We start from the raw sequence: 15,462 nt of genomic DNA, 5'->3' as shown, positions 1-15,462 counted from the left end.
AATCTTCTGTCAGGATTTGACTGTTAGCAGCAATGTCCAGATTGGAGTGTGTGATCCCTAAAATAAATTTAACCTCTGATCACACACCTGGAAATACTGCAGAGAAACTTTCTAGTGCTCAGTGAGCTAATATTAATCCTCTGCAAGCATGAATCAGTTTAATTACCAAGTCTGCTCTGCTCTAATGAGACCTCACCTGGAGTACTGCATCCCTTTCTAGAGTCCTCAGTATGTGATAGAAGTCCAGGGAAGGGGCACAAAGATGATCAGAGGGATGGAGCACCTCTCCTGTGCAGAAAGGCTGAGAGATCAGATTTCTTCAGCCTGGAGAAAGAAGGCTCCAGAGCAAGACTTCATTGTGGCCTTCCAGTACTTAAAAGGAACTTCCAAGAAGGATGGGGACACTTTTTAGTAGGGCCTGTAGCAACAGGACCAGGGGTAATGGTTTTAAACTGAAGGAGGGTCAATTTAGAGCAGATATAAAAAGTTTTTTGGTTTTTTGTTGGGTTTTTTTATAACAAGAGTTGTGAGGTACTGAAACAGATTGCCTAGAGGTGCTAGATGCCAAATCCAAGGAAACATTCAAGGTCAGTCTGGATGGGGTTCTGGTCAACCTCATCTGGTTGAAGATGTCCTCCACTCATTGCAGGGGAGTTGGACTGGATGACCTTGAAAAGGTCCCTTCCACTCAAAAAGAAAGAAAAGAAAATCTTGGCTAAGTAGATAAAGCAATGACCCTGAAGTAGGCATAGTGCTGTTTCACAGTGACTGTTCCACTGAGCAGCCTGACCTTTGCCAGTAACACCTCATGGAGAATTTGGTGTCACCAAGCCTCTGGTTTTTGTTACCCATCCTGTTGGGTTACAAAGCCCAGCTGAAGCTTATCCAGATCTTGTGATGTGAGCTACTTCTGTTTCACCACCTACTCCCATTTCTTGCTGCTCTAGATAAACACTACTTCTTTTTTAACTTTGTCTGCAGTTTAAGCACTGGATTAAAATACTTGTCATTTTCGCAACTAAGGCAGGATTTTTCTGCAGATTTCAGCAGAATTCTAGGATTTTATCCCATTCAGAGATTTGGAGGGATGAAGAGGAAGAAGCCTTTTTATTTCAACTGTCAAGATTACCAGTATTTTACCTTAGAACTTGCTTGTAATAAAAACATTGCAGAATCAAGTTATTCTTACTGCTATGCCTTAGTGACAAAACTGCTGTATCTCCTCTGCATTCATGAGCTTGGTCTCTTTTCAGCAGTATCTGGACATCTTCTCCAAATGAGTTGCCTTTTAGTTTCATCTTTTCCTGGTGCTGTGTTAGAAACTGTCCTTGAAAAAGCTCAGTGGATGTTTCCAAAAGCAGCTGCTCAAAGTAATACTGTGTGGAACGCTCAAACAAGTAACAACATGATTTTGTGTTAGATCTGCAGGCTTGGTTTGTGTCTGGTGTAGCTCAAGGTGAGAAGTAAATGTGATGTGAAAAACTTGAAGGAAGGTTAAATGATGTCTTCAACACAATACCGTAAAATTTACCTTTGAGAGAGAAAATCAGCTTCAAGAGATAGAGCAAGTGCAAACTAGCAAGTGTGTACCTTGAAAAGCTTGGTTGAGATGAACTGTTTAGTAGCCATGGTGGAAATTAAACAGATTTCCTTCCCTAGGTTGCTCCTGTATTCAGTCAAATCCAGACCAGAAACCAGTTGCAGTTTCAGTTAGTTCACTGGATGCCATGTCTCTGGCTTGGGAAGAGAGGGAATAGAGAGAAAAAAAGCAGTGTATCTTAGCTCTGCAGGGTTTATTTTGCTGATTTTTTTTCCATATAAAGCACTTGCTTTTGACACTTCCAATTTATGTGGTTATTTATTTTCAGTCCTTATGTTCTAGTGTGAAGACTTGGAGTTGAGAGTTATCTGAGGGAGAGAGTGCTGTGAATGCCTTCTGTCTGTCCGTGGAAGGAATATGTCTGTCCTCCAGAAATTCTGTGTTGTAGCTGCAGTTTGGAAAGACTCTATATCACTGCTCCCAAGGACAACCATATGTAAAGATAACTAGCAGGCTCAGCAGCTAGAAAGAAGCAGAATGGGGATACATATAGTAAGGAAGAGGAAGAATGAGTTTTACACAAAATAAGACTTATATTTAACTGTGACATTATGTTGGATTTATGTGTTACATCATTGCACTTAATGATACATGAGGAGCTTTGTGATGTTGAATACACCTAAACCATGGAGAGCTTTCTTAAGTTGATTTCACCTCCATCTGGTATTGTTTACAGTAGCTTTAATGAATATATAACTAGCCATAAACCCTAAAATGTTAATTTATATTCATGGTGAATAGTATTTGAGTATCTACTGGCACATTTCGTGGTTGTACATTAATAAAACTTTCTGCTTTTTATTACCATGTGTGAAAATAAAAAATGGTGTCAAGAGAGATTTAAGCCATTATTCCATCTTCAATACTGAGTAGTACTGCAGATGGAGAATGTGAAATTCATGTAGAGAATCACTTTGTTCCTATACTAAAAAGAAATATTTGGGCTCAAAGCTTCTGCTAGGCTAGTAAGTCATCAGAATGAAAAAGATCTTCATTGTGGGCTCAGTATTATGAGTTTGTGTCAAATATTGCTCTTTAGTAAGTGTTGTAAGCATTTTCTTTCAGCTTGGGTGAGGTCCAAAATACATCTGCCTCTTTATCAAAAAGAACAGATGCTGCCATTAAATAGCTCAAATTTACCATCAGAAAATGGTGTTGCTCTGGCATTGCACTTCTTTGTTGGCACTTAGTTGTTATATTCAGTTACTTTTCTCATGCTAAATAGCTGCCTTTTAGTGACGGCTTCCCCTTAACACATCTAATGGGGGGAGGAGGGGAATGACAGTTTACTGTAATTTTTTTTGTTAGACGTAAAATGCAGGAAATTAATGGAACACAAAGCTATTTCCTCAGGATACAGAGCTTGGCCTCTTTGTGCATGTGATATTTCAGCACTATTTTCAGTCCTATAGAATTTTATGGCTTAATTCTGTGGCACAGTGCATCATCAGCATTGCACATTTGCATTGACTCATCAGTGTTGGTTTTTTTAAAATAGACTATGTAGTAAATCTTAACTGGCTTTTGAGAATAAAAATAAAGCCACTGAATGAATTGATTTGTCCTTGTATATGATAAATGTGTGTTTGTTTGCAAAGTGCCATGCTTGCTATTGAAATGTAATGTAACTGCAGGAGTAAGAACAAGTTGAAGAGAAACAGAAGATGATGTGGGATAAAGACAAACAACAGCCACTTTGATCCAGTTGGTCTTGGAGTCCATGTTTTGATGCTGTAGGTGACACTGAGATTTTTTTGCAGTTGACTTTCCCATAGTCAGTGAGGGTTTGTTAAACATTTGATAAACTTAGCTGACAAGTGTGCTATGCTTGCAGAACCGGCAGTCTAGAGACATGGAGGACAATGTAAAGGGTGTTTGCATAAGAGGGCAGAATAAGCCTATTGCTAATATGATATTAAGCCTTTGTCATTGAAGTTGTTTGGTGGGACAAGCCAGCACCATGGGAAAAATCTGTCGAAACAAGTGCAATTAGGTACCGGAGTTTGAAATATTCATCTAAATTATTACTTCAATCTGTTAATAGAGTTAGGAGTAGGAAAATCACAGAATATACTGGATTGGAAGGAACACACAAAGATCAAGCCCAACTCTTGGCCCTGCACAGGACCAGCCCCGAGAGTCACACCATGTGCCTGAGAGCACTGTCCAAATACTTCTGGAGCTCTGTCAGCCTTGGTGCTGTGGCCACTGCCCTGGGGAGCCTGTTCCAGTGCCCAACCACCCTCTGGGTAAAGAACCTTTTTCTAACATCCAACCTAAACCTCCCCTGACACAACTTCAGGCATTTCCCTTGGGTTCTGTCACTGGTCACCACAGAGAAGAGATCAGTGCCTGCCCCTCCTCTTCCCCTCACAAGGAAGTTGGAATTGCAGTGAGGTCGCCTCCAGGCTGAACAGACCAAGTGCTCTCAGCCTCTCCTCAAATGGCTTCCCTCCAAGGCCCTTCACCATCTTCATTGCCCTCCTTTGGACACTCTCTAATAGCTTAGTATCTCTTTTATATTGTGATGACCAAAACTGAACATGTAAGCAAACCAGGGGATAAACTTGTGGCTTTCTGAATTAGCTGTTGCTGGAGTATGATTGAGGGAAAAGAAAAGCTACAGCTACAGAGAGAACCAGGCATATGCTGGTCCTTAGCTGTGAGTTTTCCTTATCACTTCTGTAGCGACATTCTGCTGTAACTCTGACATTTTATGTATTCACTAGTCTGTCGGAGGCCTGTGAGTACTAAGGCTTTACTGTTGTGACTGTCCTTACTTGTCCTTTGTCTAGAAGGCTGCTCTATCAAATAATTTTGATGGATTTACTCTCCCAGCTTTCTGTTTTTCCTCTCTCATCATATGCTTGAGGAGGGGTGTTTGGAGTGGCAATGCGAGGTGATGCTCCAAGAGTACTGCAGAGGGGAGGAGATAGTGGTGACAATCTGCTGTCACCTTCCAGGGCAAGGTCCAACCACATGTGAGTGATATTGCACATCCCGGCCATGACTGACTGAAATCTCTTGATTTTCCTGACAGTTTTCATATTCCTTTTGTAAATCAAGAGTATGTTTCCTTTAAGCCTTGTTTCTTTAACCTTACAAAATTTAATTCAGATGAAATAGTTGTGTTGGCATTTAGTGAAGAATCAATGTCTCTCTCAGTTCTGCTCAAATCCTGTTTATTCCTCTCTTAATCTCATGACTTGGGGTTTGCTGGATATCAGTTTGGGTTTTGCTTTTTGCTTTTTTTGTTGCTTCACACCCCTGCACCCCTCCCCAGCATGAAGTGTGTTTTCTTTTCATGTGACTACTTCTGAAACCACCATTGCCTTCTCAAAGACATAGCAGTTCTGGGCAAGGAATAGCACAGACACATCTGTAGAGGAGCATTTTTAAATACACTTTTTTTAGTGTCAAATACTTATCCTCTTTTTGAAAGGTTTATGATTGGTGCCTTATCTAAGCAGATTTTATTTTTATTTACCTCTTCTTATGAGCCTCTGAAGTACAAGTAGGTGATAAGATAGGAGGAAATGGAGTGAGATTGTTTTCTTTCTGTTTATTGTCAGAAAATGACCCTGGTGTTCTATCTTTATTTGCATACACTTTGTCAGAGCTTAAGCTTGTAGAGCATATTTGCAGAAGATTTGGAAGTGATGATTTGAAGTGATACTTGTTTTGACAAATATGTTATCTCAGATAAAAGCAAATTATTTTGCTCACTTCTTTCTATACAATAACTTGATAATGTTCAGTGTCATATACTTTTGTAAGTCCTAAATTATCTTCTAAAGAAGCCACTTAAAGGATTTTGTATTGTTTGATTAAAGGAAGAACTGTGCACTGGTCTAGAATTTGTAACAGCGGAGGAGAATCCTATTGCAAATTTTAAGTTATCTTGGTAACTTGGCAACTTGATATTCATAGAACCATAAAATGTTTTGAGTTGGAGGAGACGTTAAAGATCTTCTAGTTTCAACCACCCTGCTGTGGGCAAGGACAGTGTCTCCTAGACCAGCTTGCTCAGGGCCCCATCCAACCTGGGCTTGAACGCTTCCAGGGATGAGGCATCCACAACTTCTCTGGGCAACCTGTTTCCAGTGCCTCACCACCTCACATTAAAGAATTCATTCCTGACGTCCAATCTAAACCTACTTTCTTCAATTTAAGGCCATTCCCCCTTGTCCTATCACTACACACCATTGTAAAAAGTCCCTGTCTAAGCTCTCTCGTGGCCCCTTTAGGCACTGGAAGGAGCTGTAATATCTCCTTGGAACCTTCCCTTCAGGCCAAACAGCCCCAACTCACTCAGCCTTTCTTCACAGGAGACATGAGTTGGGCTGTTTCCAGGTTAGAGGTATGTGTAGCTTAAATTAGTATCTAGCAAATGGAATGGTTTTGTTTGGAGGCTATTTTATTCCTTTTTATTTAACAGGATTCCAGTGATAACACATCACCAAATAATGTACTAGGTATTGGTTTTTGATTGATTAGACTCTAAATTTAATCCGCATGTTGCCTCTTCTTAGCTTTAATATGGGAAACAAATGTAGGATTTGGAAAAGTGGGGATTAGTGATAGCAAGATGCATATAAAATCATCTCACACTGTTTTAAGAGTAAGTGAGCAATTGCTGGCTTGCAATTCAGAGCTCATTTTTCTAATATGCTTATGTTAACAGTTTTATAATTAAGCTTCAGTTAAAATTATAATAATAATTTCCTTTTCCATTCAAGCATAACAAAGCACTTAAACAAGCATTAATAAGCCTCATATCAACTTTGAAAAATAACTATTATTGCCCCTATTTTGCAGTTGGGTAAAGATAATTGAGGGTAAGTGATTTACTCTGAAGTGACAAATACTGCAAAGGGCAGCTCCTGGATACTCTTCCAGCACTGTGGACCTCAGTGGTAAAGTGCAGATAGCAAGGTAGATGCTTAAATATTAAGGCTTAATAAAATAATGAGATCAACAGTACATAATGTAGATGGAAAAGCTTTGTGTAAATACCATGCATTATGGCAGAAAATGTGGGTTTGAGACTTTGGGGGAAAAGACAAGGACTTGGTGTTTTGGTTAATCTACCTTTTTTTAAAGTCTTCTTTTCAGCTTTCTTCCCTAAAAATAGTTTCTTCTCTGAACAGACGTTTGTGCCTTTCTGACACATAAATATAAAACCTTGAAATTCATCTGTGTGAAGGCCCAAGACTGGTCTGCAGGTCTGTGGTGCATCACCCTTGGTGAGGATAAAGACCTCAGCGCTCTGCTTCTGTGGAGATGAAGAGCCAAGGAGCATGGCCTGAAGTGGATGACCACAAATGCAATCCATAAGCATTTGCTGAGTAAAGCATTGTGGTCAACCTACTATTTCACAGCTCACTTGTTCAGACAGGAAGACCCTGAATCTTGGCTAGGATATAGGACTTTGATCCATCCTTTGAAAAAATGCCCAGCCCAAGCTGGATGTGAAGGACCTCATGTGTTCCCTCAGCTCTTTGAATTTTTTCCAGTTTGTTCTGAGCAAAGACTTTGTATGTAACATCTCAGTAATATGGGTGTAAGCAGAAAAACAGAGCAGTCTAAGGGCAGTTGCATGTTAATGTAAGAAAAATTTTCCTTTCTCTTTGGAAGTAGATAGGTAGACATCATCAAGATGCCTTTAATGAGTTTTAAAAAAAACCAAAAACCAACAACCTAATAGAGTAAAATTGCTGACCTTGCAGTCACTTCCACAAATATATCCTAACCTGCAACACAGCAGGAAATGCAGAATTTATAATTACAGATCCCTGAATGGAAGTGATACCATAGGCAAAGAATAGAAAACCAACCTTCCTTCAGAACAAAAGAATAAGGAAAAAATACAAGCATACCAGCATAAATTGTGACATAGCCCCCTGGAAATTAAAGACTCAGCTCCAGGGGAGAGGGAGAATTTCAGTGTGGCCAAAGACTGCTGTTAAGTTCTGACTTAAATTACACTCTGGTGTTGCTTATTGCTCTTTTTCACAGGTATCTTCACTGTATGTGTGTAGTATGTGTAAAGTTCAGAAATACAAAGTCAATGCCATTTACATTGATCAACAGCTTACATCCCTATGGTTGAAAAGGCACTTCCCCATGTAACAGCATGTACATTGTCATATAGTATATATAAATCTGTCTATTGTAAATTCAGTGCTACGAATTTATAGGCAAAATGCTTTGATATGACTGAAAAACCTTTTTTTCTGTATTTCCTGAGAGGTAATTGAAATGTGAGAACAGAAGATAGTTCTGAGAAGTATTTAACCCTGGTGCACATTACAGTTCAAGTACTTACCATATCTAAACAGTATTTGGCCCTAAATGAATTATTAAAGAGAGGTTGCGTTCATGCATATTGATATGTACCCACAGATTAAAGGGACAATGAGTCAGTTGGTACCTGACTACCATGGAAGGAAAGAGGGAGAAATTGAAATAGTGCTGTGTCTCAGTTCATTTTTAGGAGTGAACAACTGTGATAAGGAAGATTTTTTTCCTAATAGGAAAGAATATAATCCTTTTACTGCATTGTTGGTGTTGGTAGTAGAGAAGCAGTAACTCTGATCTGTCTCTATGTCTTATAACCTAAAAGGGAAGGAAGCAAGATAAGCAATGTAAAACTGGAATGGAAGAAAATAAAAATTTGGGATACTGCTCTGCATTTTTAGCCTTCAATTAGTTTTATTTAACCTTGGTTTGAGAAACAGCAGCATTCACTGACTATTGAATTTTTGTTATTATTAAAAGTATTCAGCTGCATTCCGTCATTTCTGTATGCTTTATTGTTACTATCAATAGCATTACTGGATTTGGTTCTACCCGCATGATTGAAAAAGAGAGAGCTTTTTACCAGAGTAATTGTATGGATAACTTAATTTTACGCAAGTGAATCATCCCAACAAACCCAGCTTTAAGCAGTTGAACAATGCCTTAGCAGGCTATTCACATACTTAAAATTAAACAGTGCATTAAGATCATTGCTGCATTAGGTTTGAATAAAGAAAACAGAATTGCAACACTGCAAAACAGTTTCCACAGACAGAAATCAGTTTTCTCTCCAGTGTACATCCTTGACAACCTCCCACATACGCAGTTGTATGTACATCATAGTTTTATTCAACTCTAGCAATATCAGCATGGTGGTTGGCTAAAGATGATGGACTTTCTAGCTGCCATTGCAGTTAGACCAAGAGTGAAACAAAAGGCGTGAGGCTGAAACAGAGCTCTCTAATTGTTAGACACCAGACAGCTATAATCCCATCTGTGTAGATGTACAGCCAGGATCTGGGTCATGCGAAATACTCCCTCCCTCCAACCAGAAGCCTTCTAATGATTATTCATGATTAATTTTAATGCCAGCACTGCAATATACTGGTAAGTGAATGTATTCTCATTTTTAGAATCCCTCCCACTGAACAGCATTTCAAGCAGCTATTATTACAACAGTCCTGACAACTCCCTGATTAATCCTCATCCATGTGTGTCAGATGTTATTAACACTTAAGTGGTCAAAGTTCAATCTTTACTACTCTGAGTCTGTTTCCTCATGCACAGCCTGAGTGAAGCTGTCACATCTGTCATATTATCAGTGAGAATGCATAACCCATTTCTACTTTTAATTTGTTTACTGACATATCTTATATGAAGTGCATCTCTAAAGATGGTGATGACAGTTCTAATGGCTGGTGCTAATGTCAGTCATTGTGTCTGCTGTTCTTTAAGTATAAATAAGAGTGCTGTGTATATGGCACATGGTACAATGCTAGGTGTTTCCCATTCATGTTGCCCTGATGCTCTGCTGATGTCTCAGCTTGCTATGACTTCAGTGCTGGGCATCAGTGGTCATTCTGTGTAGACGCAGTCTTTACATAGGAGGTGACTTGGTTCAAATACTCTCAGGAGTATTTGTCCTGCTGTTCGTGGTTGCTAAGGTGCTGTCATGTAGCAGTTGCTGCAGTGGAGAAAATAGATTTCATCTGGTGTATTCTGCAACTGGATCTTCTGAAACAATCCTTACAATATCAGATTTGGAAGTGACTTTGAATTCACTGTCTGGGTTCTGTCAGCTAAGAGTAGGTGTCTCATGCATTTGTCTTCTTTCATTACAAACTGAATTTTACCCAGACTGACCTTAAAATTTCTGTTTGGGCCTTTGCCATCTCTAGCTTCAGTCTCTGCCTGAATTGATGCTGTTGTCCTGTCATCAGCTACTATACAAATGCTGGCAACCCCATCAGGTTTTTTTGTATTCATGAGCAAAAATACTTTGTCAGCTTATTTAATTGCCAGAAATAAGTATCTGGAAAAACATTCTTTTTTGCTGTTACTTTCTCTCTTCTCCTGGCTTTTTCAAAGTATGTGCTTCAGACAGTTAATGATCTGATCTGATTTGTCAGTATCTGTATGGATTACTAAGTACGTTTTTAGCAATTTGGCTATACTGAATGTCTGGTATGGGGACTGAAGAATGCTGCCTTGGGATAGCCTTGTTAAGATGTCTGAAATAGAGGTGGATCCTGTTCTTGCTGTATCTCTTAAAATTTGCCAGGCTATCGTCCATCCTGTAGAGTAGGCTTAAGCTGTAAGTCCTATTATTTACCAGCTCTGTCATTGCAAAGAACCTCTTTCTGCACCCAGATAGGATGGGTGTCACTCAACAGTAGATACATTTATTTTTCTTATTCAAAAACTCTTGTACTTCATCAAATATCTGTATATTGTGTAATCAGCTCTTTCTTGGTGTTATGTATCTTTGTTTGTAGTAAGTTTATAATGCATGCTAGCTTTAACTTTATACATTTATCTAATTGATATTAAAATAGAAGTGGAGAATTTCACTAGCTCTGATCTCCATATGTTAGAAATACAAAGTTCAGGTGGTTTTGAAATAACTTTGCTACATTTTTTTAGTTGTAGAGTGGTAGATGAACTTTAGCTGCAATACCAAAGTTGAAGTGCATGGTTATATTGCTGTCATATTGAACAAAGTACAGCTGAATTCCAGTCCTCCACTCCACTAGCAGGTTTCCTTCCCTAGGTGTATGGTTCAGAAGTGAAACCTGATACACACAAAGAGCCTGCCTAATAGCTTGCATTGCTTTGGTGGAACATGTCTGCAGCTTGGATATTTTCATGCAAAGATTTTTCACATACTAAGAGTATGCCTCTGTTGGTGTGAGGGTTGAGGCATCTCCAGATGGCTTGTGGTCTGTTTGCCCTCTTAATTTGTAATTTGGAAGCCACTGTACTGTGGAAATGCTCTTAATCTGTGATGCCTTATACACAAGAACAGCTTGATCCCGTCTGAGTTCAGCAAACAATTTACAGGTCTTGTGTGGCTAAATTTTTGGATAATTGTTTGGGAGAAGAGACGTTTAATTTTCTGCATTTTTGTTCCTACTTCAAATACTGAGTGGAACAATACTTTCAGTGGTCCAGTTCCTCCTTCCTTACCTTGAAACTACTTTTGTGCAGCTGCCCAAGTAGACTGGTCACTATGAGACCTTTGTAGCCTAAGTCAGGCTCTGCAATTACACATTGCTTTTTGCATCTTAGAGCAGGGACTTTCAATACCTCTAATTTTTGTCTAGTTTATTGCTCCATAACTGTAATTCTTAATTCAGAGGTGTTTTTATTTTTATCTGTCTTAGCTATTCTTTTCTTACCTGCAGACATACCCAGAATGATTTAAAAACAAACATCAAATACCTTTATTTCCTTAAGTCTGTCTACTGATGCCTTCCAGTATCAGGCTTGCTCTTGATAACTTTACAGAGGATAGTTGCAGGAGAAAGGAATATTCCAAATGAGTTTGACTATTTCTGTATTGTTTATATCTGGTAATGGTGGGCACTTTAGTTCAAGCAGTAACATACTGTGATGTAGCTGTTGTTTGACCAGGGTATCAGTTTACTGCCCGTTCTTCCCCTGTCTTTGTATTCAGCACAGGAGTCAGCCATGAATGTAGAGTACATTTAAAGAAGTCCATTGATAGAAGACAGTCATGCCTACTGCTGCCCACAAATGCATGTCCTTCCATGCACTAAGACTATCTCCCTACCCCTACTACTCAGGATCTGCTCTGCAAACTATATATAATAATGCAAATAAGCTGTATTTAAGTATATAGAGATGGTGCTGATTTCCTTGATTCTTAGATGCCTTTTGGTAGTGCAAGTTACTCAGCTGAAGCTGCCATTGTGGTCATATGTCAGATAGGTCCTTTCTTTTGGCTGCTGGGATTTCCTTCCAGGATTAGGTGTTTTATTATGTTAGTCTGCAGTTAGAACATTTTTTCTGACATTAGAAGCTACTCTGGCCACCACCATCCATTTTGATCATCCTTCCTAATTTCCTTCATTGTCTTTTGTTGCAGCTGGTAAAGAAAACTTCCCTTCTGGCCTTACCAGTTCAAGGGGTTGTTAGGAGTAATGGAGATACAGATTTTTGGCATCACTCAGCTTGCTTTGCACATACCCAGAAATAAATATATCATCCCCATGGCTCCTCTGTTTGCTGTAGCTGTGGAATGAGAGGTGATTGACAGGCAAACATCAGGATAAAGCTGATTAAAAATGTGTTTAAGCTTGTGGAGGAATGTTGATTCTAAAAATTAGTTTGAGGCACAAAAGAAGAAAACTGACAAAAATCCTGCAGCAGTAAACTGAGTATGTCTTCTTGCAGCCTGTGCATTTGTAAATTCGTAACAATAGCATCTGCTGGACCAGATAGTCTCCCTGGTTCTCTCCCTGTCCTTTCCTGTGGGTAGATAAGAGGAAGAAAATGGGAATTGCATTACATTTCCTGTTCCTGTTAATTTTAGATCTGGAAAGGGCTTCTGCTTTATTCTGGTAATTGGGTTATATATTGTAGGAGGCCAATATATTTTAACGATTAGTAGTCTGTTTTGGCAAATTCTGTATTTCTGAAAACTACAAGGAGGACACTGCATTTTAACATTGAAATAACCATGGTTTGTTCATGTATAAACATGCTTCTCTGCTCTCATGTAGAATGTGCGTAAATCACATTTCAAACATGAGATAATCATCAGCAGCCAGGAAAAAAGATATTTCCATGGCAACAGTTGCTAAATTGAACAGTGCATCAGTACCTCCTCTCTCTTTTTGTCCAGAAGCCTCCCTGACTTTAGCTCAGATAACATCTGCTTACTGAAGTGTAACAAAATAATCCTACCTGTTAAATAATAATAAACTCACTATTGCCTGTATAAAGTTACTAGAGCACAAATGAGCAATAATTCACTACTGCTGACAGTCCTGGGCATCACCCTTTTACATCTACATTTCAGTAGCTTTCCATAGGCCTGTCTAACATTTAGTATGGCCTTTCCCTATGCCTGTAAATGTATTTTGAGAGCTCTGGAAAAATCATTGGGCCTGGGTGAAAATCTGATCAGTCTTCATGGTTTCTGCCAGAAAGAAAAGGGAAAAATGTGGAAGTGGTAGCACTTCAATGGCTTTATGGTCTTTCTTCCTTATCTTTATATACATCCAGGAAAATTGCTGTTTTAAGGAATAAGCTGTTATTGTTCAGCAGATATTTGGAGATTATTACTCTTACATGTGACAGGTAACATGAGAGTGAGCATGAAGATGACAGGGTGATGGATGCAAGCATTCTGGACTGATGTGAGGGCTCCTCATTCAATACCATACTTGATGGGATGTTTTAAGAGGGATGGAGGCAGGTCACGAGGGTTCTTTATTGGAGTAGACAGGTGTCTCACCTGTGATGGAACGGTAAATAAGAAACTTGGGGTTTGTTTTCATGGACAGTCAATAACATCCTTCTGCTGTACTGTTCTCCAGGGTAATTTCCTTTTGCCATAATGAAGCTAAATCTCTGAAGACAAAGAGGCAGTTTGCAACAATAGGAAATATTTTGCTTTTAAATCTTCCTCATCACTAGTGCAAACTATTCTAAATTTTGAACCAAAGATTTCTAAACAAGTGATCAAGCATGTGAAGATCTAATCGATACTTTTTGTTTCTGTTTTGTTCTTCAGGTGTAAGCTGCAGGGACATATTTTGGCTGTGTCTATGTATGTCTAAAAGAGGAAAATGCTTATTCTTTGCTGGTAGCTAGAATGTTTCCTATTTGTAATGCCTTTCCAAACTCTTAAACCTCTCAGTATATTTTTTTGTTGTTGTTGTTTTTAAGGCATAAATTCATATGACCTTATTCCATCACCATTCTATTCTGTTTCACCTCCTTTATAGCTTTGCATGTGACCCAGTTCATTTTGTGCCTCCTTTTGGCCTCTCCTTCCTTATCCTAAACTGGAAACTTGGGGACTGAAGAGTGAACAGCAGTGATGGACTGTGCTTATTCCTGCAGCATGGGGAGTCTGGTGGGGAGCTGAAGTCTGCATTCTTCTGTTCCTTGTCTCTTAGATCTTAGGCAGCTGGGATATAGGCAAAGGTGGAGAATATAGACACTAAGGCGTTCAGAAACATTTTGCCTTTGCTTAGTTGGAGTTGTAGAATTTGAACTCTCTTATGGATTCAACTGAGGAATAGATCAGTTGCTATAGAAGTACTTGGAAGAATGAAGCTGATCACATGTTGTGGGTTTTAAAATCCTGTGTCTTCCTGACCGAAATGGGACTGTTACCAGACTGATGTATAGTAACTTCTGAAACTAGCAGAATGTTGGCAGGTGTTAATTGACTTTGCAGTTGCCTTTTTTTTTTTTATCTGACAAGTAAATCTAAATTTAGTCACTGTTACTCGTTATTAAGAAAATGGGATGAAAAACCTCAGCTGCTTCTAGCCGCCCCCTGCATCTTTAAGGCAGCTAATTTTGCAACTCCATCTGACTCTGTATGTGGTAAATTGTGCTTGATCTGCTGTGTATGAAGAGAGTCCAATGAAGTTTACCCCGGCAGGATGAAAGGCTGTTAATATGGCTATTCTGAGTTCAGAGGATTGTGTCATTGTGTTCTTACAAATTTCTTCACAAATGTGAGAAAGAACAACTGTGTAAGTTTCCCAGGGGGCACCTTTTCCTTCCTGAGCGAGCTTGTCCATGTTTTCTGGCAGCTGGGTACACCACTGGATTAAATTTGAAGAGGCTGCTTTTTGTTATTAAACTTGGAGAATCAGGGACATTAATGAGAGCTTAATTAGCATCATAACTGAACAAACACTAATAGCCTAGTCTTGGATTTATTAAAAATAATTATATGGAGCTATTTCAGGTTTAGATGCACTAATTGAGTTTGGGGTGACTTGACCATTTGTTGGTTTTACTAATGTATGAAAAGTGACCTTTTTTTTTTTTGTATGTGTATACTTTTGGTTTCACTTGCCTGCTGAGGCTGTGCCTCCACTACTGTGGGGAGTCCACTCACATATTCAGCAGTATGAGGTGTTTCAAGTAGAGTTTGCATGTAATTTCAAACTCAAATTCCCTATCTCCAGGGTAACTTATCCATGGAGCACATCACTTGGAAATCAGTCACTTACTTCCTACCATTTCTTTGCTCCTGGAATACTTCAAAACAGGTCTTTAATTGCCCAACAAACTTTGTGCTGAGTGCCTGTGGTGGTGTAGATATCCAAGGGTTGCATGATGTAGATGAAAAAATGCCATTCTGTCTGCTCTGTTACAAAATAGGGATTAATTTCTTCCCTTAGTCTGGTGTGAATTATGTCCCCTCTTCAAATGTTGACTAACCCTGACTGGAATGAGGACCCTTGAGACAAAGGACTGTGCAGGCAGAAGAGCAGCAAGTATTTGTGTCTAGCAGTAAGACTTAATGGTCTCCAAGCCACAGCTTAAGAATCAGCATCATACTGATGGAT

General features: G+C 39.1%; 1 protein-coding gene across 7 annotated transcripts in view; it reads left to right on the top strand.

The window, feature by feature from the left end:
* The window catches only part of MAPK10 (mitogen-activated protein kinase 10), a 158,225-nt gene that overhangs the window by 13,708 nt on the left and 129,055 nt on the right, over nucleotides 1–15,462 (top strand). The window lies entirely within an intron of this gene.

This window comes from Pithys albifrons, chromosome 5, assembly GCF_047495875.1.
Source record: "Pithys albifrons albifrons isolate INPA30051 chromosome 5, PitAlb_v1, whole genome shotgun sequence".
In the NCBI taxonomy this organism is placed as follows: domain Eukaryota; kingdom Metazoa; phylum Chordata; class Aves; order Passeriformes; family Thamnophilidae; genus Pithys; species Pithys albifrons.
Note: the sequence above shows the minus strand (reverse complement) of the source record. Positions and strands in the feature narration are given on the sequence as shown.